Below are 13315 nucleotides of genomic sequence, written 5' to 3'. Positions count from 1 at the left end.
GCTTGCATGGAAACATTATGCACGAAAACATTATGCATGGAACACCCAGATATGGATTTCATTACCTGGAGCCTTCAGTAGCACAGTGCATTCTACCACCTCATTCTCCAATGAGAGTGTGAACAAGGCATCTGTTCAGAACTTCTGAAATTCTTACCAACACAAATATTGTCTATTTCCAAAAGATCTAGTCTACACATGCAGCAGAATGAGGAGGTAAAATGGGCTCCATTACATCAGCTCGTAGAGGAACTTCTAAACATATGATCCTTCACCTGCAGTCTGGAGTAGTACAGTACAGTCTACCACCTCAGATCTCTAGGTAAAGACCAAGCCATAAGGACAACTTAGTTCAAAATTCTACAGGACTCAGAGTTCTTCCAAAAGCCAGAATCCGATAGGATGAGAGTTCCAAGCTGCCACTAGCACCGATATAACAGAGAAAGTCCTGGTTTATAGAAGATTTCCAGAGGCAAATTGCAGGTTTGCCAATCACATGTTCCAGTAAAGTTCGACATGAAGTGAAAGTAATTTTACTAAGTAAAAACCATGAGGTAGCAGTCACTGTATAATTAATTCACCAACTGATAAAAATTTCTATCTCATTACATTTACAAACGTGACCACCTACATTTACAAAAGTGACTACCACAAAAGTGAATACCTACAAAATGTTATTTGGGATATTTGGGAGAGCCAGTTTGATGTAGTGGTTAAGTGCATGGACTCTAATCTGGGAAAACCAGGTTTGATTCCCCACTCCTCCACTTGCAGCTGCTGGATGACCTTGGGCAAGCCATAGTTCTGTCAGAGCTGTCCTTGAAAGAGCAGCTCCTGTCAGAGCTCTCTCAGCCCCATCTACCTCACAGGGTGTCTGTTGTGGCGAGAAGAAGGGAAACAATAAGCTGCTCTGAGACTCCAAGTGAAGGACGGGGTATAAATCCTTCTCTTCTTCTTCTTCTTCTTATATACCCTGCCTTTTCGCTGACAGAGTCAGGTCCCAAAGTGTGTGTCCAGAACTGCCATGACCCACTCTCAACATAGCAGAAGACTTCTCAGAAAGGAAGACTCCTCCAGGGAAGAGGAGCTCCTATGGCATAGCCTGAGGCCTCATGAACCCTGAGAGATACCCCTACCATTTCTCCAACAGCAGGATCCCAATGCTTGGCACCCCCGAGTCTCCCTGATGAACATTAAAAAAAAAGTCCGGCTTATGGCGACACGCAGGCAGACACATCTCCCAGACGTCCCGGGGATGTAAACTGCACACCAGCGTGTGGGAGGGGGTCCAACGGAACGCGAAAGGGAAAAGGCTCCCAGCCAGGGGGCTTTTGAGGGGCGACCTCTTCGATGTCCGAATGCCGGAGAATTAAGATACCCCTCCGCCCTGAAGGTCCTGCCTCTGAGTGACCGCATGGTACAAGTGCTGCTGACCGGGACAAGCATTGGAGATCGGGCGAAATAAATGATGACGAGCAAGGCCGAATGGCCAACAACAAACTGTGAGTCAGGTTGAAGCGAGCATGAAGATATAAAAAGAAGCTGCCCCCCCCCAAAGAGCAACGGGAAAGCGAGCGGGGGAGGGGTCCCTCCCAAACGCATAGACGGAACACGGACGGAAATAGGGGGGAGTGGAAAAATAAGCGACTAAAACTGTTTTAAGAGACTTACCAAAGCACAGAAAAGCATTCAGGTGAATATCAGAGACTTTAGCAACTTTTCTGAAAAGTAAACAAATCCAAAAAGATGGCGGGGAAGAATCTGGAGAAAGAGAAGCTGTTGAAACCAAAACTAGGGGGTAGTCCTCAAACGGATGAGGTCACTGATCTCTCAAAACTCTTGGATGACTCCCTGCGCCCCCTGCTGGATGAGATCACTGGCATTAAACAACAACTGTCAATAATTGGTCAGAGTGTGGCAGCGCAGCAGATGCAACTGACTTAATCCTTAAAAGCAACAGAGCAAATGGGAGAGAAGGTGAAGGAAATGGACGTCGCTACTAAAAAAGTTAAGGAAAAGGTGCAAAAGCTGGAAATGAAGCAAGCTACGGAAGAGTCAAAGCTCTTACAGCTACAAATGGATAAAGCAAATTGAAGAGATATGTGAGAGATGCTATTTTGAAAGCAACTTCAGGAACACTCTTGAAAATTGGGAGCAACAATATTAGGATTTTAGAAGACATTCCATTTGATATAAGGCAGAAGGGAAATAACTATAAAGAATTAACCCTTTTCTTACAAACAAATGGCATCAGTTACAGGTGGTTAATCCCAGAAAGCGTCATTTTCAATCCCAACGATAAAAAAAGAAAAGATTGACTCTGTTTTTAAAGCACGTGAATTTCTGCGGACACAGCTTGGGGAACCAAAAGAGGGCAAAGGGGAGGAAGAAGAAAGCAAATCTAATGGCGAGTTGGGCTCAGGGTCTTCGGATGAGGACTCCCCCTCTGAAAAGGGGGCGGGTGCCCCCAAAAGATCATATAAATTGAGGATTAGAAAAGATAAGAATAAATAAGGGCTGAAGGACTTTGATTTGTGCCTGAAAAAAAACTGTTGAAATACCTTGGGGATGCTCTGGGAACTTCTTTAAACAGTTAAAAGGATGGTTAAACGATAATTAATCTAGCATAACCGTCTAAATTCGTTGTATTATTAGTAGCTTTTTGAAAATAGCATGGTGATAAACTGATGTATTGATCTCCTACCCTTGGGTTTTTAGTTAGTAGTGGATCTTTTTTCCTTTTTCCCTAGATGTAGTTCCCTTCCCTATATTTTCTGTTGTCATTTTGTAGTCTGTAAAAAAATCAATAAAAACCTTCCCCCAGGGGGATGGGGGGGGGAAAAAACAAAAAAAATCAAGAGAGCCAGATCTCTAGCAGGAATTTTTCAGGACTGTTTCTAATTAGCTGTGAAAAAGTCCATTTCTTGCCTGCTTTGTACTATATTCGGGAGCTTAAGTTTATTTCTTGCCTGGTTAGAGTAAACTGGTAAGGTCCTAACTGAGGTGGGAGGTATGAAGCCAGCAGTAGCGCTGGCCAAGTTTGAAACCAGGACAGACTTAACTACAAGTTTTGGTAGGCCACTTGCTAATGACAACTCACAGAGTTAGGAATGTTTATTAGAAAAATAAGAGAATAAATAAAAAACTTGTCCTTACTTCAGAAATACCGCCGAGAAGGAAGAAAAAAGCCGAGCCAGAAAAAGGACGCAGCGGGCCCACCACAAGGGTGCTGGTAGGAAATCCCCACCCCTATAAGTATGTGGCCTTAGACAAGGTATAAAGTTCTTAGAACATTCCTGTAAACCGCCCAGAGACCTCTAGGGGTTAGGGCGGTATAATAAGTCGAAAATTAAATAAATAAAATAAATAAATAAATAGAATTTTAGAACTTGAGATGGGCAGCAAAAGTTAGCAAACATTATTGTTGTTGTTGTTATACCCTCCCCGCACAGCAGGCTCAGAGCGGTGTACAACATTTGCATAAAAATAGTCCACTCAACTGAATATAATGGATTGATGAAGGGAATTCACCTAAGTCAGCCTTTGCAATGTTAAATACAAGATGTTACTATTTAACTGAATCAAACGTTATGAAGTCTATACACGGTTCTATAGGGCACTATTATTGTAGTGAAAGTTGTAAATGGTATGACCTGTTTCGCTTGTATTCTGACTTTTCTATTGGAATTGTTGTTTTGTGCTTAAAATATCAATAAAACTTTATTATTTTAAAAAAATAAAATAAAATAAAAAAAGTCAGCCACTTATCGGCCATACGTTAAGGAGGACATGGGGGAGGGTGGGGTATTGGTACTGTGCAGCACCAAACTGAACCCTTGATGCTGTTTGGCATTGGGAGGGGGATGTTGGTGGTGCTCAGCATAATTCTGAGCAGAAAATTCTTAAAAGCCTTAAACATCTGAAACCAAAGTATCTTAAGGTTGCTCAATGCACTGAAATAAAGAAGGAGTAGCAGAAGCACTGAAGTTTGGACCAGGGGGAAGAGCAAATGCCTGGAAGTTCAAGGCCTCCTGTCCTCCAGTCTCATGCAGGAAGAAAACACAACTCTCTAATCTTGGCAGAATAAATAACCTACTTGTGGTTACAGGAAAAAGTAAGACTATCAGACCCAGATATAATCCTTCAGTTGACCTTAAACCTCTGCAGGTTCAACGTTTCCTACAAACTTGCTCACACTTTGAGCTGAGCAGCTCCCTGTTACAAGGATTACAACCCTCCAGGCCCCCTTGCAGTCTCTGCTGGAGAACCTTAGAATAAGCTCCAGAGCCCACATCTATAACCTTTATTTATTGTTTACTTCATTTATACCCCACAAAAACCCTGATAGGTTAGGCTGAGTGTGTGTGACTGACCCAAGGTCACCCAGCAAGCTTCCATAGCAGAATGGGGACCTGAACCTGGGTCTCACAGATCCAAATCTGATACTCTAACCACTACACACTGGTGTCCTGACTCATAAGATCTCTGAAAAAGTTCCAGAAGACCCTAAGGACAGCACCTGCCTTTCAAGAGACTGTACAACAACAGCAGGAGCAGCACTAGCAAAGGAAGTGGCTGTAACTAATTTCATACTTGAGAGCCAGGGGGCTGGCTGGGAGACCCTGTTGAGAAGAGCACTATTACCATAGCAGTTCACATCAGGAGAGATGGTTATGAACAGCTTCAGTGGGAAGCACCAGATCTTAAATCCGACCTGGAAACCAACAGGCAGCCAGAGAAGAGATGTCAAGACCAATGCAGTGTGGTCTTGACAATACTAAATGGGCTGCTGCATGTTGCACCAGTTGAAGTTTCTGAATAGTCTCCTATACAGGGTGTTACAGTAATCTAGCGCGTTATCACAAATGGATCAACATAGTCGGATCAGTTTTCTACAGAAACATGTACAACTTCCATACAGAATTTTTCATACTTTTTAACTTATTTTTTTCTCCCATCTAATAGGACATACAAGTTTTTAATAAAGTCCTTTGATGCAAGTAGCAAAAAAACAATAGGGGGCAGCCACATCTCCTTCTTTCAGTTTATTCTTCCTCAGCCACTTGATCACCACATCCAGGTACTGGCTCAGCACAGAGATGGCAGCTCCCAATGATACAGTCAAAGTGGTATTGTATCATCAGCATACTGATGACACTCCATCCCAGAACTATGTGTGCTTTTTGTTCCAGAGTCTCACAAAGATATATTACCCAACATGATAGGGCCACTATACCATGCAGGATCCGCCAGTCCTGATTTTGCATTTCCCACAGTCACCCTTTGAGTACATCCTGCAACAAAGAACCTAAACCACTTTAATTGTGCTGTACCTCAACCTACCTCCTCTTCCAGATGCTTCAGCAGTAAGTCATGGTTTGTAGTGCTGAAAGCAGCCAAAAGATCTAACAGAAGTAGCAGGGAGGCATTTCCTTATCCATGTGGATATAAAGATCACCAACCAGCACTATTAAAACTATTTCTTCCCCAAAGCCAAGCCTAACTGAAAAGGGTCAAAGGCAGATGTGCCATCCAAGTAAGCCTGGAATTGTTCTGCCACTAATTTTTCAACATTTTTTTCCTGAAAAGGCTAACTTGACACAAATCTATAGCTGACCGATACTTGCTTATGTGAAGGTTTCCTAAGTAAATGTAATATTCATTAGCCTATGCCAAGATAGACTTTTAAATGTGTTTTTCTATATGACAAGGTGCTTTGTCATAGTTACTCACACATACGAACACACAATTTAAAATAAATTAAGGCCCCGGTCATACGGGCCGGAAAATGCGGGGGGGGAAGCGTGGCTGTTTGCCCCGGGGCAAAATAACGCGCAGTTGCGCGAGCAGACGGCCCGTGGAGGTCCCGTGGTTAGGGGGGAGGTGCAGATCACAGGACAATCCTGCGGCGCTGCAAAGAAGCGGGGCCACGGGGCAAACGGCATTGTGGGGGTTTTTTTTAACTAAAATGTGCGCATGCTCTGCTGGGTGCTTGTGCACATCCGTGGAGACTTGGGGGGAAAAACCCCTTTTTGCGAGGGGACATGGGCGGGCGCCGGAACTACCACCGGAAACGTGATCAGACGCCTGCCCATGCCCCGCGGTTTCCGGAAACTAGTACCTCGGAGGTACTAGTTTTTTACAGCGTATCTTCGGAGTGAAGCCTCGGGTGAGCCACAGGAGCTCTACGCTTCCCAGATGTGGCGGTGAGATCGCGCCCGGAAAATCCGCCTGTCTTCCGTCTCTCTAGCGTGCCTAATGCTCCGTGTGACCGCAGCCTAAGTTAGCTAACTAACTCACTGTAGATCAAACGAATCAAGGACAAAAGTAGGAAATAAGGAACATACAAATGCTGCATTAAGAAGAACTTAGATTCAGAACAAAGGTGTGAAATAAGACTGAATTGTAAGTTTGTATACACTTATGAACATTCAAGTCACACAAGTAGAGATTCCACATGTTAGGACTTTAAAATCTTTCATGTTAAGACCTTCAAAAAGCATTATGTTAAGCACCAGCCTTATACATGGCTAGGGTAAAAGTTACAAAGCTTTTAAGCACCGGAAACTAATATTTAGTACTGTAACTAGATGTATGGGATTTTCTGGTCCTGCCAGAAAGATTTCCTGCAACTATAACACCCTACCTATAAATTTCCAATTCTAACACATGTCATTTGCATCCACCAGTGAAACATCCTGCAATAATACTTTGCAATCAGAACTAAGTCAGGAAGATGGAGACATGGTAAATGGCTGCCATGCATACCACTACCCTCCCTTCTCCCCATCACACATACAAAAACACAGACACGTGTATGCTCCCACAGAACCTTATCAACAAGAAGGTACACTGCCTTGGGATTGTTTATGAACTCACAAGATAAACAAGAAAGGCTCCATGTCTAGATTCAGGATTTTATACTGAAAAGGCAATGGTACTGCAATTAAAAAAATGCTGCCACAAGCTTCATAGTAGATTGTTTGGAAGAGTATGCCCTTAGCAAACATGTCCAACAGACTGAACACACTAGGCTTTGAAACTAGTGTTACATGAATTTTTGCTATTACCTAAATACATTACAATTACATTACAACTGAAAAACATTACAATTAACAGTACAATTGAAAAAGTATGATGGAAAGCAAAACTCAACAATGAAGAAAATAAATGTCTGGCAGAGAATAAATGAAATTCTACCTTCATACTCTTTGCAAACGCTTTTTTCATAACGAAGAAACCTATCAGTACTAGAGTCCAGATGCAATTATTATTTTTCCCACTAGCTCATCTTTAAAGTTTGTGATCAATTTGGGACATTCAAGGTCATTCTTCTACCCATCTACAGACCTTCAGAACACTTAATGAGCACCTTAAATGTCATCATCAACAATAAGTTAAATGTACCTGACAAGCTAAATAGGTTTATCTCTTTAAAAGGTGATAGATTAACGGCACTAAATCAAAAATGTGGCTGCTATACCAAAGGCATTGTCATTGATGTCAGTGAGACACAATGATAAATGGATGAATTTTAGGAATTTCAGGTTGCATACAGGAAAAGGAAAAACTGCTAACTGAGGCATCTCTCTGTCTTCATTTGCAGGGTACAGGTTAAACTTCAAAAGCCACTTATGTTTTCATACCCAAATGCACCAAAACATGATCCAGCTATTGTGACAGCTCAAAGTGACATGTCCCAATTACATCCCTGTAGGAGCAGCAGATCATACAGTTCACAAATGTTTTAAGTCATTATGATAGGATCTGGAGAGCTGCCTTTCTCTTTACCAAAGTCTTTTTAATGGAAAAAACCCCAACCACATAAATAGTCATTTGCAACAATATATGCCCCATAAAGTTACATCAACCTCCCGCAATCAGTCAGTCTTTATAAGATACTGTATATCAGTGGTCTTCAATCATTCCAGGGCAAGGTGGCAGCATGGGACCTACTGAAATGCAAACACATGACAGGTAAAATTTATACAATAAAATGAGTGTTTGCAATGGAAGCTATTACACATTATTTCAATTATCCATGTCATGTGAGTTCTATACTCATTATGGGCAAACAATGACCTTACTTTCACTTAATGGCAGGCAATGGCAAACCATATCTGAATGTCTCTTGCCTTGAAATCCCTCAGGAGAAGTTGCCGTAAGTCAGCTGCAACTTGGGGGTGGGGGTGGGGAATCTTGTTTGAAAAAAATCAAAACTAAGTATTCAAAATATCAAAGTTCGTTTCCTGCAACCACCACCCCAATTCATATTCCAAACTTAGAACATAAGAAATTTTAAATTTCCAAGTTCACCATGTAATCTGAAACATTAAGCTATTGACTCTTTAGCTCATTATGTGTTTGTGTAATTGATATGTTGCTAATAAGCCATTAATAATATAACTACTGATTAAATAAAGCCAATATGAAACATCCTATTTACCATATGAATAGTTTATTTTATGTGTAGGAACCGTAACTGCTAAGAAATTCACTTGCATTGATGCAATAATGTAGTAATGTTTTAGAAAATTAACATCATGCATGTGCATTGTTAGTTTACTGCTTCAGGCTTCATTATCAGTACATCTTGAAGTTAAAAAAAAAAATTCCTCTGTAAGACCAAAATCCCCAAGAGGAAAAATAGCTCAGTTTCTATCTGAATGCATACAATGGAACCACAGCTGACGATGCACATCTTTCTGGTTATCTCCATATGTTCAAGAAGTTCTTTCCCACCCCCAACTGCATTCCCTCTGTACACTATCCAAAATGATCAAATAACATTTTCAGAGAATGAAACAGTGGTGAGCTGCCTTTTTAGCCCCATTAAAAATGTGAGGGTACATAATGATCATTTGCAATTTAATTATTTTATAGTATGGGTCTGATTAGGCAAGTCTTTAGTAACATATGCGCAGATACACAGAAGGAACAATTAGATAAATGATCTTCATTGCTTAATACCATTTAATTTCAGTGCAATAGAAAATTTGTGATCTGTAACAAAACACATCTAGATTTTAATCCTTCAAAAAGAAATGCCACCAAATAATTTCACCATATATTACTAGTATCTCTCTTTAATATAAGAAGAAAGAAACACAATGAACTTGCCAAGTATGCAATCAGATTTTAGGTTTTGTTATGCTAAATTCTCAGTGTTTAGAATAAAACGATATGGAACAAAATCCATGTGTACAAACTCAGACCACTGACATTCATCGTACAACATACTGATCAGAAAATATTTAAGACTTCTCTTATTTTTCTCAGATACGGGTCAGATCTTTAAGATGTCTTATCTGTATCCTCCCTGCTTGAGTTTCAGTTTAGCATAGGGAATTCAGCTTACGCCAACATGTCAGTGACATCATCAACAAAAGGAGAGAGCAGAAAACAGTGAGCATTGTACTAGCAGCTGTCTTTCTAAATGACTTTGCTATTCCTACAGACCAACCTGCACTCTTTACAGATGGGCATGCTCACTCCTATTATAAAGCAAAATGCAGTAAAAGCTAACTCCAGCAATTTAATCATATTGCACCTAACAGTAAACCTTCATCTTTTAATATACCATTTACAACACAGTGCACAAGATAAGCCTATTCTGAATTGAGTGTACTGGTCCATTTTAGTGTATTCTATTTTTTCTTTAACAGAATTTCTATGCAATCAAACATTTTGCCCCATGATTACCCCAATAGACAAAGCACTATTAGCATATCATATAGGCTCTCAAGCAGAAGGGTGATTATTCAAAATTAAAATTAAATGACCAATGATTGTGGCAAGTTGTAAAGTTTATTTCATGAGAGTATCGCAGATTACTCAAAGAAAAGCTGGATAATCACTCACACAAAACCTCAACATTTGTGTGTGGGGGAGGGGTGTCATAATATTTTTCAAAGAATTTTGTCATGCTTCAATGGTTGAAGAGCAATAGTTTCTAAAGCAAACAGCACTCAGTGGAATGGTGTAGCTACTAGCACAAGTATCTAAAGTACAACCAACCAACAATGTTAGATTTCCAACTACTCAGAGAGCCCTTAATAAAGTTTCAGCTACCCTGTCCTTGCCAACTATGAAGCCACACATTTGGTGTGTGAAAAATTCAGTTGTCAGACTCATGTTCCTGAATTGTGACATTGTCTCAAAAAAATACCAAATTTGTTTTCTTTTTAAAAATTAACTATACAAGGAAATCACCTTCCTGATACCAGGAAAGTTACATTTTTCTTCTTATTAACAAGACTGTTGTGGTAAATTCTGCAATTGTACAAAGGGGGGGGGGAAAACAAACTATAATACACTGTTTATTGTACACTAGCCATTCTCTCAACACTCTAATATATCACATACTGACACTGCGATTGATTTATACACCAAAAAGACAGCTCTCAAAGAAATGTTCAGGTAGGCAACCTTCAACAGGAAGGAAGGAAATGGCTTCTATCTATCCAAATTATGAATAAGCCTTTACTTATATTACATATGTATACTGGGTTTAGCAGTTTCAATGTCACACCTTCCCCCAAAGAAACAGAAATATGAAGAGGTTAACAATTTCTAACTCCTTTTAAAGAACTACAGTTCCCAGGGTCCCCTGGTGAGACAAGGGAATTGTTTAACTGGCTTGTTTTAGCCAACAACTTTCCACACAACTTCAGGTGGACATTCGCATCCACCGTGAACATTCTCAAAAGTTGGTTTCAGGAGCAGATCAATACATTTCCCAGAACCTAAGGCTGGCTACCATAGCATCTGTCTCTAAAATGCTCTGTTAAGTGATTAAAGGGCAAAGTAGACAAGTTTACTCCATTTTCCTCTCTTTCATCTATTCCAAATATGTCATATAGTTCAGCTCAACGAACCCTCAGCACTAACTAGATCGATTGCAGAGCATATGGAAGAACGGTCTAGATGAAAATACATATTGCATGAACAAAGTCAAAGTTGCCAAGACAACCAATAACCCTGGATACCTTTGCAACACTACTGTCGGCAGAGCCTCGAACACAAGAGCGTCTGCCTGCAAAAGAAAAGAAAACGCCATCTCTGTGTAAGATGAAAATCACTGGCCTCGAGATGAAAACACCCCCAGTTCAATCGCAAGCAGGGATCTTTTGGTAGGTGAAGAGACGAGGGAGAAGACGAGGACGGTTGTTTGTGTTTGATACCCACTCGCCGGCACCCTCCCCTGCACAAGGGTAGCTCAGGGAGCAGGTGGAGAGGGGATTAGACGACGCACACCCTCACTGGCACACTGGGGAAGGGAGGGGTATGTCATCCGCCACATACAATAGGGGGAGGGAGGCTGGAATTAGGCTCCTCTTCCCCACTCCCTCCGAGGAGTAGCCGAGCCCCACATTAAACAAAAAGGAGTCCTATGCAGAAAGGGAAGGTGGAGTCTCCACAAATACACACACAGAGAGGGAGTTCAATCGATCCATCAACGCAGCCCCCGGGGAGTTAAAAGGAGGAGGCGGCCGCAAGGCTGGATCCACGGGGACAGGGGCGCGCTGCAAACCCGCCGCCCTCCAAGGCTTTCCAGGCCGCCGCCACCGTCGCCCGGAAAGCCGGGCACCAGTCAAACGAGCCTAGCAAGGGGGACTTCGACGGCCGGTCCTCTGCGTACCAAAGTTAAGAGAAGTTAAAGCCCCATCGGCGGCCGGAGTGGGGGGAAGAAGAAAAGGCTGAAGCAAGCCGCCGTCGCCGCCACCCTGGCCCGATCTTGGAGGCGACTGTCAGCAAAAAGACATCCCCGCCGCCGCCGCCTCTCCGCGAGCCAGCCTCCTTCGCTGGATCATCATTCCTCTCACGCTCGCCGGGGTGTCACCACCAGCCTGTCCCCAGGGGAAGCCAAGCACCCTCCTTGCCTCGGAAGAGAGACCCCAGCCTCTCTCCTCCGCACCACGCTCGCTCTCCCCCCTCCCCGCCCCGCGCAAGGGGTCCTCATTGTCAGCCACGCAGCTGCCACCCCTGAAGTCCTTTCTATCGCGGAGCGGTCCTCCTCCCCATTGAGACCCGGGGTGGGGGTGGGGGGGGGGAGAAGGAATAGCGGCCAGCCTTCGCCATTAACACCCCCTTCCACTTCCCCGCCGCCAGCAACATTCATGACCCCCTTTCCTCTTCTCCCGCTCCCGTCCCTTTTTCGCCTGGGCGCCCCTTTCTCTCTCACCCTGAGGGACGAGCCGCCACCTTGAAGGGGAAGGGGAAGGGGGGGGCAACTTTAAACAGAAGCGAATCTCTACACCACCCCCGCGCACGCATTTCCATTAAACAACCACACACCCGCCAGTCATAAAAGAAAAGTGGCCTCGGACTGGGGGGCCGACCCCCCCCCCCCCCCCCGGTCTCCACTTCTGAAAGGGGGTGGGGGGACCCACAACTTGCTTCTTCTGCATGGGGAGGGAAAAGAGAGTGATGGAGGGGGGGGGTCAGAGCAAGCCGAGTCGCCACCCCCTTTTTTGCCTGCCTTGGGTGGCTTTCAAAGCATCTGTCCTCACCAGCCATCCCCAGCCAGCACCACACACAACCCCGATTATACAACATACTACTGGGGAGGGATCCCTCTCCTACTCGCTCCCCAACCTAGCCTGCGGAGTGAGGCCTAGCAGCTAGGCGGGGGAAGGGGTACGTGGGCGCCTTCTTTTACCGAGGTCAGTAACGTCTCCGGCTCCTGTCGCCCAGGCTGCCGCCAGCGCTGACCTTCGCTTTGTAAGAGGAAGCTGGAGCTGCCGAGTCCTTCGCGGCCGCCATGTTCCCGTTTTAATAACTGGCTGCTTGTTTATTTCAATGGGGACCCTCCCACCGCTCACCCTCCTCCTCCTTCTCCTCCTCCCCGCGCTGCTACCCAGCGAGAGAGGAGGGACGGGGAGGGCCGAGGCGCATCGGCATCAACTCCGCCGCCGCCGCCGCCACTCCCTGCCTTCGCCAGGCGCAAAAGTGGCCTCAGAAGCAAGTCCTTTCCCTTCTGACGGGAGGAAAAGAGCGAAGGCGCAGGCGGCTAACTGCTGATGCGCCCCTTTAGTAAAGAGGAAACTTCCTTCCCGACCTCTTTCTGGAAAGGCTTCTTTTCTAGCTCCTGTCGTGAGGCAAAGAAAAAGACGGACCTAGCTGAGCGTCAGCTGGAAGCCAGTGGAAAATCCACTCTCATTTAACAAAGAGAGAGCGAAAGAATCCAGTCCATCTAATGTGGGGGGGGGGTTAGGGTTCTCGTTCCCCAACTGCAGACCTGCAAGTGTGTTTTTACAAAAATAAAGACTAAAAAGTCTGCTGATTCAATACTGTGCCGGTTTATGAAACACAC

At 43.8% G+C, this 13315-nt stretch overlaps 1 protein-coding gene across 1 annotated transcript in view; it reads right to left on the bottom strand.

Moving 5' to 3' along the window:
* NCOA2 (nuclear receptor coactivator 2) overlaps nt 1–12758 on the bottom strand; it is a 223136-nt gene extending 210378 nt beyond the window's left edge. The window contains 1 exon segment of the mRNA XM_015423896.1: nt 12662–12758. The gene's annotated coding sequence lies outside the window, so the exon portion shown is untranslated.
* Between the last annotated feature and the right edge of the window lie 557 nt (nt 12759–13315).

The sequence above is a fragment of the Gekko japonicus genome, unplaced genomic scaffold (assembly GCF_001447785.1).
Source record: "Gekko japonicus isolate JY-2015 unplaced genomic scaffold, Gekko_japonicus_V1.1 scaffold289, whole genome shotgun sequence".
NCBI classification, from domain to species: Eukaryota; Metazoa; Chordata; class Lepidosauria; order Squamata; family Gekkonidae; genus Gekko; species Gekko japonicus.
This window is presented reverse-complemented; position numbering and strand designations above follow the sequence as displayed.